At 46.7% G+C, this 14,441-nt stretch overlaps 1 protein-coding gene across 2 annotated transcripts in view; it reads left to right on the top strand.

The window, feature by feature from the left end:
• Syn3 (synapsin III) overlaps nt 1-14,441 on the top strand; it is a 525,100-nt gene that overhangs the window by 64,727 nt on the left and 445,932 nt on the right. The window lies entirely within an intron of this gene.

Raw genomic sequence — 14,441 nt, 5'->3', positions numbered from 1 at the left:
CGTCTGTGCTTTTGCAGTACCCACAGTGTGCACCCGTGTTCTTAGCATGGCTGCTGGCAGAACTGAATAAGCTAGTGTATGCACAATGCCTAGATCAGCGCTGGCACTGATCAGGCACTTCTTTTTTTTTTTTAATTAATTAATTTATTTATTTGAGAGCGTCAGACACAGAGAGAAAGACAGATAGACGGAGAGAGAGAGAATGGGCGCGCCAGGGCTTCCAGCCTCTGCAAACGAACTCCAGACGCATGCGCCCCCTTGTGCATCTGGCTAATGTGGGACCTGGGGAACCGAGCCTCGAACCGGTGTCCTTAGGCTTCACAGGCGAGCGCTTAACCACTAAGCCATCTCTCCAGCCCTGATCAGGCACTTCCAAATGCTTCCTTCCTCCTCCTTGTTCACTATTTCTCCTCTCCTCATCTTCTGCCATGTTCTTTCCTCCTCTCCTCCGTTTCCATTTTCTCTTTTTTGTCCTTCCTCCATTCTTGGTCCTTCCCCTTTTTCTCCGCATCCTTCTCTTCCTTCCTTCCCTGCTGCTTCTGGTTGTTTGGTTGTTCTTCCTCCTATTCTGCCTCTTCCTCCTCCTCCTCTTCCTTCAGACTTCAAAAAAACAGTGAATAAGAGACAGGAATCCCTGCAATAAAGTTAACTGGAAGAAGTACAGTCCAGGATTCGGGAATGGGAGTGACTTTTTTCTCCCCTTGCATTTCTTTGACGTCTGTGACTCAGAGGGGCAGAGCAGACTTCTTAACATCACACTGACAGAATTGGCTCCACAGTAAAATACCTACAGTTTGAATTTCAGTTTGATCCTGTGGCTTTCAAGTCAATCCAATGTCTATTGGTTTTCCTTCCATGGCAAAAAGCAGGTTATTTTTGTTCATTTTACAAATATTTGTCAAGTGTCTACTACGCTAGCTAGCTCATGTGGGGAAGGAGGATAAAGAAGAAGCGGTCCAGGCCCAAAACAGAAATGGCTTTGAGGAGGAAGTGTTATGTGAGTTGGATTGAAAGGTGGGTAGGTTCGCAGTGTGTGGAGCTGGTGGCATGGACAGTGTGTGAGACGGAGGCTCTAAGAACAAAGGACGTTGACCAGAAGAACAGGGTGGAAAGTAACTCCAGTTGATCGACTCCACAGCAGGACTCATTGTCTTCCCCCGCCCCTCACTAGTCCTTCTTTCAGTGAACAGTGCCCTCATATGCCCCCCTGCCCTAGCCACAAACCTACAGAGTCTCCCTTTCCCTCAACCACTGCACCCGTCAGTTGCCAGGCCCACAGCGCAGCACTCCCTAGTCCATCCGCTTCCGTTCACCACCCCGTTGCTGAGGATCTACCCTGGCTGTGTGGACCACTACCAACCCATGCAGACGCAGACGTCATCGACAGCTTCGTCACTCCTTTTTCCCTTCCTTCTCACCTCCAACTGATTCTTTGTGCCAAGGCTAAAGTAACTTTTCTTTTAACAAAAGGCAAATTAGATCCTTGGAGGTGTCAACTTTATAGCCCCTTCCTTAAAGGCACCTTCTCTGAGCCCTGTCTGAACCAAGTAACTTGATGGCTCTTTTTCCACAGCACCTCCTCCTCCCTATGCCTCACTGAGTTTTTTTGCTTTATACTTAGTGTAGGGCTATTGCAGATGACAGTAGGGGCTATGACTTTTTGGATCTCCCTCAGTTAAGTAGCACAGAGCCTGGCACAAGCTAGAACTGGAAGAAATTTTTTCAAGATGAATAGCTGATAGATTCCACAGATTCCAGGCTGCTTGTCAGTTTCCAAGGGTGAAAAATCCTTAGTCTAGCCTCAAAAAATCTAGGTTTTCTGTAGACCATGTTAAATGTTCAGTTGCCAACTGAGCTGGCCTTGCATCAGCCCCTTCGTGGTAACCTCTGAAACAGGCTCTTACTCCTTCTTTTTATCTTAGCACGGCCTTGGTCCAAATGTTAGATACCAAATCTGTAAGCAGGAGCATCCAAGGGAACTGTCGCAAGAATAAGTTACCCAGGCTCCTGGGGATGCTCCACCAGACTATGGGAGCTACAGTCACAGATTTCTAGCTTTGCTTCTCCATGGAAGCCAAAAGGTAAATTGGTCATAAAATCAATTCGCAGGCCATATGGGCATTTTTCCCTGGAAGGTATACCTTCTCAGATCCTGCCTGGGGTTTGAATGGCTTGCCTTTGGCCCTTGTGTATCAGTGGGTGAATCACATAAACAACCCTCCAGAGACCTTACATGCGTCCTCCAGCACTTGAGAAAAGGCTGATGGTGGAAACCACTATTTAGTCTAAGCTGGCCTCCAGTTTGGGGGAGCTTGTGTCTCGATGAAAGGCCAAGTTAACCAGATAATTGCACTGTCTGGGTTTTGCTGGACAGAGTGAAAGAGTTAGTTGTGGTTTGCCTAGAGGAAGCCTCCGCCCCTTCTCTCCACCCTCTTCCCCACAATTCTAAAACCTCTGGCCCGACTCTTCCATGGCCAGGAATCCAGAAGCCCTGGGAAGGCCAGTGGGAGCTACGTCACTTTGTAGTCTGTTACTCTGAATGTCCCTCACACCAACTCCGCATGGGCCTTGCCACAGTGTCCCAGTGGGATGGAGAGTATCACGCCAAGGTGGATGGTATGTCAAGCTCTCCTCTGTTTGATTTGAAGCCAAGGGTCTTCTCTACAGACACAAGTCACCTCCCTCTGTGGGTTAGGTTGATGAATGGATTAATATTAAGTAGGCTCATTATCTGGGCCTAGGGAGATAGCACAGTCCATAAAGTGTTTTTTGGACAAGAGTTTGATCCCCAGAACCCATACACATAAGATGCCAGGAATGGTAGACATGCTTGCAGTCTCAGCTCTGGGAAGGGAGAAACAAGAGGAACTTTGGGCTCACTGGCCAGGCAGTCTAGCCTAATTGTTGAGCTGTAGACATTGGAGAGACCCTGTCTTTAAAAAAAAAAGGTACATAGGGCTGAGGACAAGGCTTAGCTGTTAAGGTGTTGGCCTGCGAAGCCTAAGGACCCCGGTTCAATTCCCCAGGACCCACATAAGCCAGATGCACAAAGTGGCACATGTGTCTGGAGTTTATTTACGGTGGCTGGAGGCCCTGGCACGCCCATTCTTTCTCGCTATCTGCCTCTTCCACCTCCTGCCAAGTAAATAAATAGAAAATAATTTAAAGAAAAAAAGGTGCATGGCATTCCTGAGGAACAATATCTTGGCTCTTCAGCCTGCATGCACATACAAATACCTGCACACACGTCTCCAAGTCCAATAATTCTAACCAACAAGTCTCTGGAGTTCTAATTCCGCCCCTCCAGGTAGGCAAGTCATAGTCCTGGGAAACTTCATCCAGGGCCGGCAGCTCTCCTTAGCAGCTGTCATGTGGTCCTGGCACCTCCACTGGGTCTCCACTGCAAACCATGGTCCATCCTCATGCTCCATTGGCTCTCCATGCAGGCATCCAGCCAACCTGCTTCACACTGCCCATGGCCATTTCCAAAACACAAGACTGTGTTGCAAACTCAATGACCCTCTCTTTCCTGCATTTCTTATACTCCACAATACCACGTAGGGTGCCAATTTGTTAATCCAGGGGGTAATAAAGCAGACTTTGAAGAATAGGACACTCCTTGAGCACTCATGTCCCTACAAAAGAGTCTACATTCTTCCTGTTGCCCCAGTGCAGGTCACCTGGCCCAATCTCAAAGGTTGTAATCTCTCAATTGCAGCTCAACAGGCAACAGTTTCAGCCTAAATATTTCTTTCTTTGCCATATCCCTCTGCTCACATCAGTCTGTTTCTACACACTTCAACCCTACACAGGTTCTCAGGACCCAACTATAACAGCAAGCTTCTCACACAAACTGCTAGCCCAGTCCAAGCAAAGCTCTTTCTCACCCTTGTAAGCCAAACCTCACAGTTCATAGCTCTTACTACATTCAGGTCTGAGTTTGACCAAAGTAGTCTATCAAGCTGTACTTACAGCACTGCAAGGCATCTTTTAGGCCAAAGTTTCAAATCCTGCCACATTCCTCTTGAAAATCAGCTCCAAAAGGCCAAAGCCACACAGTCAGGTGTCTGGCAGCAACCCCACTCCTGGTACTACTTTGCTGTTGCAGTCAGGTTTGTGTTGCTGGTAGGAATCACCCAACCAAGAGCAGATTGTGGGGAAAACAAAGAGGTTAATTTGGCTTACAGGCTTGAGGGAGAAGCTCCATGATGACAGGGGAAAACGATGGCATGAGCAGAGGGTGGACATCACCCCCCGGGCCCACATAAGGTGGACAATAGCAACAAGAGAAGGTGTGAAACACTGGCATGGAGAGACTGGCTATAACACCCATAAGCCTGCCCCCAAACAATACACTGCCTCATGGAAGTGTTAATTCCCAAATCTCCATCAGCTAGGAACCTAGTATTCAGAACACCTCAGTTTATGGGGAACACCTGAATCAAATCACCACACTGGGGTTAACGTGGCAGAAGGAACTACAATACCTGACTCCAGCAGACATTGGAAAGAAGGGCAAGCGAAGGAAGCTAGAAAAGATGGCAGAGTTTCATTTGAACTCTGGAGATTCCCTTGGCATTTCTGTCTTTGTGCCGCAGTGGAGTCCAAAAGGCATTATAAGGATTTGTGTGAAACCTGGTGGAGGCTGTCAGGTACCTGCTTATTTTCCATCCTGTTTATATTCCTTCAACCTGCATACCTTCTCAAACAAGAGAGGGACTTTCTCTCTTATAATGTATTAAACACTTCACATCCCGTGTAAGTAAAGTTGAGTATCTGTTATCCAACACGCTTGAGATTTCAGTGTTTTCAGATTTGAGACTATTTGCATATACATGATGAGATATCTTGGAGATGGAACAAAAGTTTACACAGGAAATTTATTTATGTTTCATATGTAGTGTATACACACAGAGGGAGGGTAATTTCATACAATATGAGTAGTGCACCTGTGTGCCCTGTCACTTGAGGTCATGGTGGCACACAGAGAATTTTGGGTTTGAGAGCAGTTTTGGAATTCAGAGTTTCAGTTTAGGGATGTTTAACCTACTGGTAGCGTTATTTTTTAAATTCATTCTTCAGCTTTCAGTCCAAAGTATCTCTGGAATATGTAGGCAATGACCTCAAAAACCATGTGATATTTCTTTCTTCTATTTTTCTATTATTTATTTGCAAGGACAGAAAGAGAGAACAAGCTGCTGCAGACAAATTCCAGATTTTGTGCCACTTTGTGTATCTGGCTTTATATGGGTACTGGAGGATTGAACCCAGGGCATCAGGCTCTGCAAGCAAGTGCCTTTGACCTCTGAGCCATTGCTCCAGCCCCATGCAATACTGCAAGAAGCAGTTGTCCACAAGATAAAGGTTGGAAACTAATGCAATCTGGTGGATTGGGAACAGTTTGAACACCATCCTCAATAGGAAATGATTACTTAGTAGAAATGTACCTCAAAAGAAATCAATCTAGTGACTTGGAAAGGGCTATACGTGGTTTGTTCTGTATGTATCTCCTTGGTAGTGACTTGCCACATTGCATTTTCTGACGATGTGAGGGTGAATGAAAGAGAGAATATACTAGATTACATTTGATGTGACCAAATGGAATGGGTAAATTATAGGAGTCCTCACTCAGAAACTGACTTGCAAAGGTGCAGACTGAGGAGACCGAAAATCACATAAGAAAACTCCTGAGGTTTGAGTTGAGCACAGCTTAAACTTTGTGGGAGGAAACGTGGTGTGAAGGCCAGATTGGTGGCTACAGAGTGAGCTCTACCAGAGACGACTTGCAGCTCCGCCCACTTTAGTTGCATCCACCTTGCACTACAGACATCTCCAGGTGTCCTTTTCCTTACCAAAACGTGAGGGTAATACCCCCCCACCACCACCACCGAAGCTGTACAGATGAAATGAGGTAATTCCTATGCTTGGCTTGGTTTCTGACGTGTATCCTAGTGCTCAGTCAGCGACCGTTACGCTTATCCCGACTACAGACCTGATGCCATTGGGGAGATGGCTTCCTTGCTCAAGGGCTTGCTTCACAGGCATGTAAGATGCCAGGCATGGATGGTGACACACTGGGGAGACAGAGACAGGTGGATCCCCAGAATTCACTGGCCAGCCAGTCTAGCCTGAGGAACTTCGAGTGAATGTGAGGCTCTGTCTCAAAAAAAAAGCAGATGGCATTCCTGGGGAATGACACCTGAGGTTGTCTTCTGACCTCCACACATATACGCACACATGTCCACGTGTACCTGAACACACACATGCATGCACATGTGTAAATAAACAAACTGCAAAAATGCAGAACAGTGATGGTCCATGCGCTCCCCCACACCCACCACCACACATGCTTACAGAGTTCTCTTGACACATGCTGATAAGTGATCCAGTCTAGGGTCCAGTTGTAAAGGGACCATAGCAAAGCTGGAATCCCTTCTGGAGAGCAACTGTAATAAGGAGACAAACCCGTGAGGAAGGAAGATCAGGTCAAAGAACTGGAGATGTTTAGCACAGAGGAAGAGAGGTCTCTGATAGGCCGCCATCTCCTCTTCCCTTCTCCACCACTTGAAAGAACGCTTCATAAAGTAATGACTGTCGCGTGCTGAGTCTTCACATGACCAAGCTAAATGTTTTTTTCTTTTTTAAATATATTTATTTATTTATTTATTTATTTGAGAGCAACAGACACAGAGAGAAAGACAGATAGAGGGAGAGAGAGAGAGAATGGGCGCACCAGGGATTCCAGCCTCTGCAAACGAACTCCAGACGCATGCGCCCCCTTGTGCATCTGGCTAAAGTGGGACCTGAGGAACCGAGCCTCGAACCGGGGTCCTTAGGCTTCACAGGCAAGCGCTTAACCGCTAAGCCGTCTCTCCAGCCCATAAATGTTTTTTTCATTATTGAGGTAAGCATTATTGTCACCTCCACCTTACAGAAGCTGAGGCTCGGAGAGTGAGACTGGCTTCCCAACTAGTAAGTGGCAGGAGTGTGTTTTTAGAAACCAGCTGGTTGGGGCTTAGAGCACTCCTCTCAGCCCGTGTTTGTCTGCTAGTGTAGCAGATGGCAGATCGGTAATCCACACGCATTGGTTAAGACACTGCCCAGGCATAAACTTATTTCAACCTCATGAAAAGACCTTTTGAGGTGGTTATTGTGACTGTCCGCATTTGGAAGATGAAGAAATTAGGGTTCAGAAAAGTGAGACAGTCAGCAACAAAGAGTAATAGAAGAGGAATCTCAGCCCAGGTTGCTGCGCTGAACCACCATCCAATGTTGTTTCATTGAGGTTAGAGCTCAGGGTCAGGGTCCAGTCATACGGACAGGATGGATTTCAGCTCTGTATCAGTGGAGACAAGAGTGGTCTGACGATGAGAGATCTAGCCTGTACACTTGGTAGGCAGGCTGTCTCCTGTGCTGGAAATACTCTGGAGGAAACTGAGAAGCTAATTTGGGGGATATTTCACGGGAAATCTATGTACCTAATAGGAAAAAAACCTAACTTTATTCATCTTCCTAATGTTTATTTTGCAGAATTAAAGTGATATATTAAAAAAAAATTTTAATTGAAAAAAGTACAAAGTGGCATCTCGTCCAAAGCCTCCCTCTCAGTCTTCCCCCGCTGATCTAATTTCCCTTCCATGTATTTAATCTTTATCACTAGTTCCATAGGGAAATATTCTAGCGAGGATTTTAATGCAATGTATAAAAACACGCATGTACTTTCATAAACGGTAGATGGTCATAAAAACATAAGCTAGGCCAGACATTTCAGAGGTGGATTTCATAAGAAGGATTCAAGTCACAAATGGATCCAAAAGGAAAGTGGTATTTATCCAGAGCCACAACAGTCCTCCGTTTACTGTTGTCACTGTCATTGCCTCTACTGTCCCTGGAGAGCCGTGAGCCGGGATCCCGCTGTTGCGGTGGGGACCGCAATAAGCCGCTACAACGGCTGTGGCTGTTGGTGAAGCTTCTGTAGTTGCCGCTGGGAGCAGAACGGTTGCTGCCTTCTCCCTCACTTCAGTTCCTGCGTGAGTAGCTCCTGTTGGTAGAAAATAGCAGGGACCCTATGTCAAAGATGTAAGAGGTATTGGCTCAGGGCTTTCTGTGGTACAACGGAAGCTAGAGGGCTGCGTGGGGGTCTGAGGAGGAATAGAGAGCGCCTGACACAGCTTGTCCCTTCAGCACCCAGCACCCACCCGTGCTCTCCTCCTCCTCCATATTCTTCTGAACACTATCTCAGAGTCCCTTCAAAGAGTAAGCATGGGGTGCTGCCTTGTGCTTGGGAACAGTTGCCGAGGGTTCTGTCATATGGAGCTGCCAAAATTTTCTTCTCCATACTTTTACTATTACAGATAATGCTAAACCTGTGTCATCTCAAACATTTGCCAGTGTATCCGTGGGACTCCTTCCTGAAAATAGAATGAATTCAACCCAAAATAGTGCTTGTGCTGGATGCTATAATGTATGAAAGACTCTAGCTGCCAGATTATAACCAAGGAAGCCTTCAGGCACCAGCCCTCTTCTGGAAGTGTATCAGGAGAAGAGAGGTGTCTGCCCGAGGCCACACCTCTTTCCAGGGGGCAATTACATTCAGTGTTATAAAGATCTGGCCTCTTCACCTCACCCTAGGACAGACAGGAGAGTCCAGTACTCCTTGTAGAGTTGGCAGAGCCTTCTGCTGAGATGTTGGTATAGCCTAACTTATGCCATGTCCAGGCCTGCTTTTTGCCCTTTCCATCCCTTCCAGGGATGGTGATTCACAGAGGACTCTTGTATTATTTATTTATTTACTTACTTACTTAATTATTTATTTTTGAGGCAAGCCCAACAGACTGGCCTTTTTTTAAATACAAGGTAGTGTGTGTAAGAGAGAGAGAAAGAGAGAGAGAGGGAGGGAGAGAATTGGCACACCAGGGCCTTCAGCTACTGCAAACAAATTCCAGACACATGCACCACCTTGTGCATCTGGTTTATGTGGGTCCTGGGGAATAGTACCTGGGTTCTTTGGCTTTGCAGACAAGTGTGCCTTAACTGCTAAGCCATCTCTTCAGCATCATTCCCCCCGCCCGTCCCAGAGTAGTTCTTAAGGAGCCCCTCACAGGTCAACATCCATCCTAGATCCCATATCCCAGAGCACTAAACCTTTGAGAGTGTGTTTGTGGCGGTAGGCACGAGGGATGCACCCGCTGATGGTTGTGTAGATGATCTGAAAGCATCCTCAGGACCAGCTTCCTGGGGCTCGATGTGAACCATGGGTTTTGGAGCCCATTCCCTGCAGAATGGTATTCTGGTTTCAGACCCAGCCTTGATGCTGAACTTTGAGGCGCTCTTCCTGTTGACCTCCTTGTGTTTGAAACTCAGCAGAGCTTGGCATTTCTCTACAGGACTGAGTCTGGCGCTCTGATCTACTAAGCCTTGTTTTGCTAACACAATCTGGCAAGATTTATTTGTTTGGCTTGGCTTACCCTGACCTCAGACATTCTGTTTTGTATTATTTTTAAAAGCGTGCAGGTCTCCATGGAGGTCCTTCTCTTTTCAAATCTAAGAACCAGCTGGGGGAATGATAAAAAAAAAGAAACAGGTGGGATTCTAGGACATATTAGATGAACCGTAACTCACCAGAAAAACGAGCATCTCCCTGCTCAACCATGGCATTGATTAATGTGGTTGATCAGCTTCCTGGCTCTGTGCGTAGGCCTCCAACTTAAGATGTGGAACTGGAGAAAGGGTAAGAGTGATGATGGTGACAAACTGTTGCTGAACTTTCATTGTGTGGCAGGTGCCTGCTCAGTGCTTTCTGCCCATGACTCATGGAACCCAGGGACATGCCTATTGCTGGGAAAACCAAGCTCCAGGAGCTTCAACAAATTCCCCATGCATGTTCCCACATCCAGGAAGACACTGGGTTTGAACCAAAATCTGGCTTAACCAAAGTAGATCCTAACCAGAGTAGATGTTGGTCTTGAATTTGTCTTTACAAAGCTTTTTGCATTTCCCCTCTTGGCTTGGATTCCTTAAGTACCTCTATCTGAGCCTGCTCTTTTAATCTACTGAATCAATCACAAATTCATATGTGATATTCTCCAGCACACGACTCCTCTCATAATGATCATTTGATGTTTCTGGCTTATTACTGCAAAGCTCCTCTGTCAACAGTTTATTTGTTCTTTGCTTTCTACCCCGAAGGTTACATTCACTTATGTCTATAAACATAGATACATATCTCTGAGCTACATAAATAGTTCAGACTCTAAAACGCTATCACCTCAGTTTGAATCCCCGCATTTCTATCTCCAAAGTGACTCTGAAGTAATTTAATTATGTGATTTCTCAGCATCCTCAGATGTGATGTAGTAAGCAATAGAGAGGGCCTGTGAGTTACAAGGTGGAAACGAGGTACCCTACAGGAAGTTACAAGGTGGAAACGAGCTACTCTACAGGAAGTGACGAGGTGGAAACGAGCTACCCTACAGGAAGTGACGAGGTGCTACCCTACAGGAAGTTACAGGGTGGAAATGAGCTACCCTACAGGAAGTGATGAGGTGGAAATGAGCTACCCTTCAGGAAGTGACGAGGTGGAAACGAGCTACCCTACAGGAAGTGATGAGGTGGAAACGAGCTACCCTACAGGAAGTGACGAGGTGGAAACAAGCTACCCTTCAGGAAGTTGCAAGGTGGAAACGAGCTACCCTTCAGGAAGTTGCGGGGTGGAAACGAGCTACCCTACAGGAAGTTGCGGGGTGGAAACGAGCTACCCTACAGGAAGTTGCGGGGTGGAAACAAGGTACCTTACAGGAAGTTGCAGGGTGGAAACAAGCTACCCTGCAGGAAGTTACAGGGTGGAAATGAGCTACCCTGCAGGAAGTTACAGGGTGGAAACGAGCTACCCTACAGGAAGTTACAGGGTGGAAACGAGCTACCCTGCAGGAAGTTACAGGGTGGAAACGAGTTACCCTGCATTAAGTTACAAGGTGGAAACGAGCTACCCTACAGGAAGTTACAGGGTGGAAACGAGCTACCCTACAGGAAGTTGCGGGGTGGAAACGAGCTACCCTACAGGAAGTTGCGGGGTGGAAACGAGCTACCCTACAGGAAGTTGCGGGGTGGAAACAAGGTACCTTACAGGAAGTTGCAGGGTGGAAACAAGCTACCCTGCAGGAAGTTACAGGGTGGAAACAAGCTACCCTGCAGGAAGTTACAGGGTGGAAACGAGCTACCCTACAGGAAGTTACAGGGTGGAAACGAGCTACCCTGCAGGAAGTTACAGGGTGGAAACGAGCTACCCTGCATTAAGTTACAAGGTGGAAACGAGCTACCCTACAGGAAGTTACAGGGTGGAAACGAGCTACCCTGCAGGAAGTTACAAGGTGGAAACGAGCTACCCTGCAGGAAGCCCCGGAGCAAAGCCTGGCATGCAGAAAGTGCTGCCTTCACAATCATCTTCACACCTCAAGCATGTGTTGCCCAAATAGTTTTTAGGATCATTCAAACATAGAAGAGATACAGCCATGCACTAAAGAAACCTGTCATATGTCACGCACTAGAGAAGCTCGTCATGCAACTGCTGGGATAAGAAATGCCAACCACTCATGTTGAGACACTGTTTTGGCTTTTACACAGATGACTGTTGATCATATGTCCCGTTGATGTACAACACTCAGCACCTTGTCATTTGTCCTTGACAGTAGGTAGTACAGAACCTGAGCTTGAGTGATAGTCAGGGAATGGTTGTTGATTTGACAGTCACGGAAAGGTTAAGCCAAAAATTTACTGAAGATCGCCTAATCAAACCTTCTTGTTCTAAGCTTGGAGATCAAAGTGCAGACAATACAGGCTCTCTTGTCCCCTGTCATCATGTCCCCTACATCATTTCTCCCCATCAGTGCTGGCTTTTGCATTTCACTATTACAGAGCAACTGGTCCCTTCTGATTTTTTTTAAAAGTGGTTATACCAGGGCTTCTTGCCATTGAAAACTCCAGACACATGTACCACCCTGTGCATATGGCCTTACATGCATACAGAGGAACTGAACATTGGCTGTCAGGCTTTGTAAGCAAGTGCCCTTAACCGTTGAGCCATCTCTCCAGCCCCCCTTCTGATAGCTTTAACAGCAGGCAAGTTAATCTAATCCTCTGGCCTTGAGGTCCATGTTTTCCACACTGATGTGGGAGAGGCCTTCTTCTACAGAGGAATCTGAGATGGGAATGCTTTCTCCCAAGAGATAACTAGACGAGAGCGCCACTCAGTGTGAGCAGTGCCCATGATCCTAATGCACCAGGGACTCCTTGGTCATGTCAGTTGGTTAATTCTTCAGGCTTGCTTCTTCTCTTCTTTGTAGAGCAGAGTCTAGAGTCTTCTTCCCCTTCTCTGTAGAGCAGCCTAGAATCCTGGAGTAGCTGAACCATCCCCAAGCCTCTGTGCTAAATCTTAAAGAGTTTGATGGCCAAACATGGGCAGAGAGGGGCAAGATTTCGCTCAGACAGTATTTCCTGTATGCATTGATGAGAAGGAAGAGGGATGGGAATCCAAGAACATCCATTCTCTTTTCTTCCTTTCCTCCCTCCCTCCTCCCCTTTTTTCTTCGAGACAGGGTTACAGTATGTATCCCAGGCTGGCTCAAGTTCACATAGATCTTTCTGCCTCAGTTTCCCAAGTGCTGGGAATACAGGGGTGGGCTTGGAGTTCGTTGCTTTGCATTAGGAAGCCAAGCTTGTAGTTTCTTGGCCTATAGCTAGTGTGGTTGAGAATTTAGCTTTCCTTACTGCCACCTCACCAGGATATGCCCTGTCCTCATTACTAGCATAGATAAATGAGACTCTGATGGAAATTAGGTTGATGTCTTAAAGGAGAACTCAGGAAGCCTTTTGGCTTCTTGGAGGGTGTGTGATGAAAACATAAACAGAACTTGTCTTAGCTTAACCTGATCCTTTATTCAACAGAAACCAAGCACCTGCTCTGTTCTTACTTTTTGTTTGTTTGTTTGTTTTGTTGTTGTTTTTGAGGTAGGGTTTCACTCTAGCCCAGGCTGACGTGGGATTCACTATGTAGTCTCAGGGTGGCCTCGAACTCACGGTGATCTTCCTACCTCTGCCTCCCAAGTGCTGGGATTAAAGGTGTGCACCACCACACCCAGCTCTGTTCTTGTTCGTAATGACAGTCCTCCATCTGAGGAGTCTGTCATCTGGTAATTATAATACATCACGACATAGGCTTACTAGAGATTGGCCAGCTGTGGCATGTTCTCCTGAAAGGCTTCACAGAAAAGCAGACACCTAGCTTGGGTTTAGGAAGAAAATTAAAGGTCAGTCAATGGGAATACACAGGCACAAGACCTTCCAGCTACATGGGTTATGCCTTAGCCTGTCACATACGGGGACAGGATCAGAGGACAGGATGCGTCAGAAGGGGTGGTAGGAGGTGAAGGTGGAAAAGGAGGTAGAGAAGGGTCTCTTCCAGGAAGGCTTCAGGTACAAGCTTTACAATTAAAAATTGCATCCTAAGGCTGGGGAGATGGCTTAGCAATTAAGGTGCTTGCCTGTGAAGCCTAAGGACCCTGGTTGGATTCTCCAGGACCCATGTAAGCCAGCTGTACAAGGGGACACATGCATCTGGAATTCTTTGCAGTGGCTGGAGGTCCTGGCATGCCCATTCTCTCTTTCTCCCTGCCTCTCCCCCCCCCCATCAAATAAATTAATTAAATATTTTTTTTAAAATTCCATCGTATGGACTCAGCAAGGCTTCTTGCTTTGTAAACTTTAGGACCTAAATTTGACCTCCTCGCCAGTGGTGCTCTGGCACTTGAGGGAGATGGAGAAAGCAAGATCTCTGGGACTTTCTGGCCAACTAGTCTGTCTAGCCAAAAAACATAGAGCTCCAGCTTTTTTGTCTAAGAAATAAGATGGAGGAGGACACTTGCTGTCCTCAGCTGGCCTGAGGGCACAGGACACGCCTATGTACTGTTGCAGTCACTTTTATGTTGCTGACACAAGACACCTGACCCGAAGCAGCTTGTGAGAGGAAAGGCTTTTGTCTTAGAAACTCAATGTGGCATGAGCAGACATCACCTCCTGGCCAACGTCAGATGGGCAACAGCAGCAAGAGAGTGAACTGAACACTGGCAAGGGGAAGCTGGCTACAACACCAATAAGCCCATCCCCAACAACACATCTCCTCCAGCACGGCTAGAATTCCCAAATTGCCTCAAACTGAGGATCTAGTATTCAGAACACTTGACTTTATGGGGGACACCTAATTCAAACCAACACACACACACACACACACACACACACACACACACACACGCTAGGGGCAGTGAGGGGATATATGTACCAGCCCATTTAACCCTTAGAGTGATAAGATGTGTGTTCATCTTAGGCTGTGCATGCTGACGTTGTGTTTAGAAGATGCAGTGCATGAAGGTGGAGACGCACACACCGTG

The sequence above is a fragment of the Jaculus jaculus genome, chromosome 6 (genome assembly GCF_020740685.1).
Source record: "Jaculus jaculus isolate mJacJac1 chromosome 6, mJacJac1.mat.Y.cur, whole genome shotgun sequence".
Taxonomy (NCBI): Eukaryota; Metazoa; Chordata; class Mammalia; order Rodentia; family Dipodidae; genus Jaculus; species Jaculus jaculus.
The sequence above is the reverse complement of the archived record's forward strand: the minus strand, read 5'-3'. Positions and strand labels throughout refer to the sequence as shown.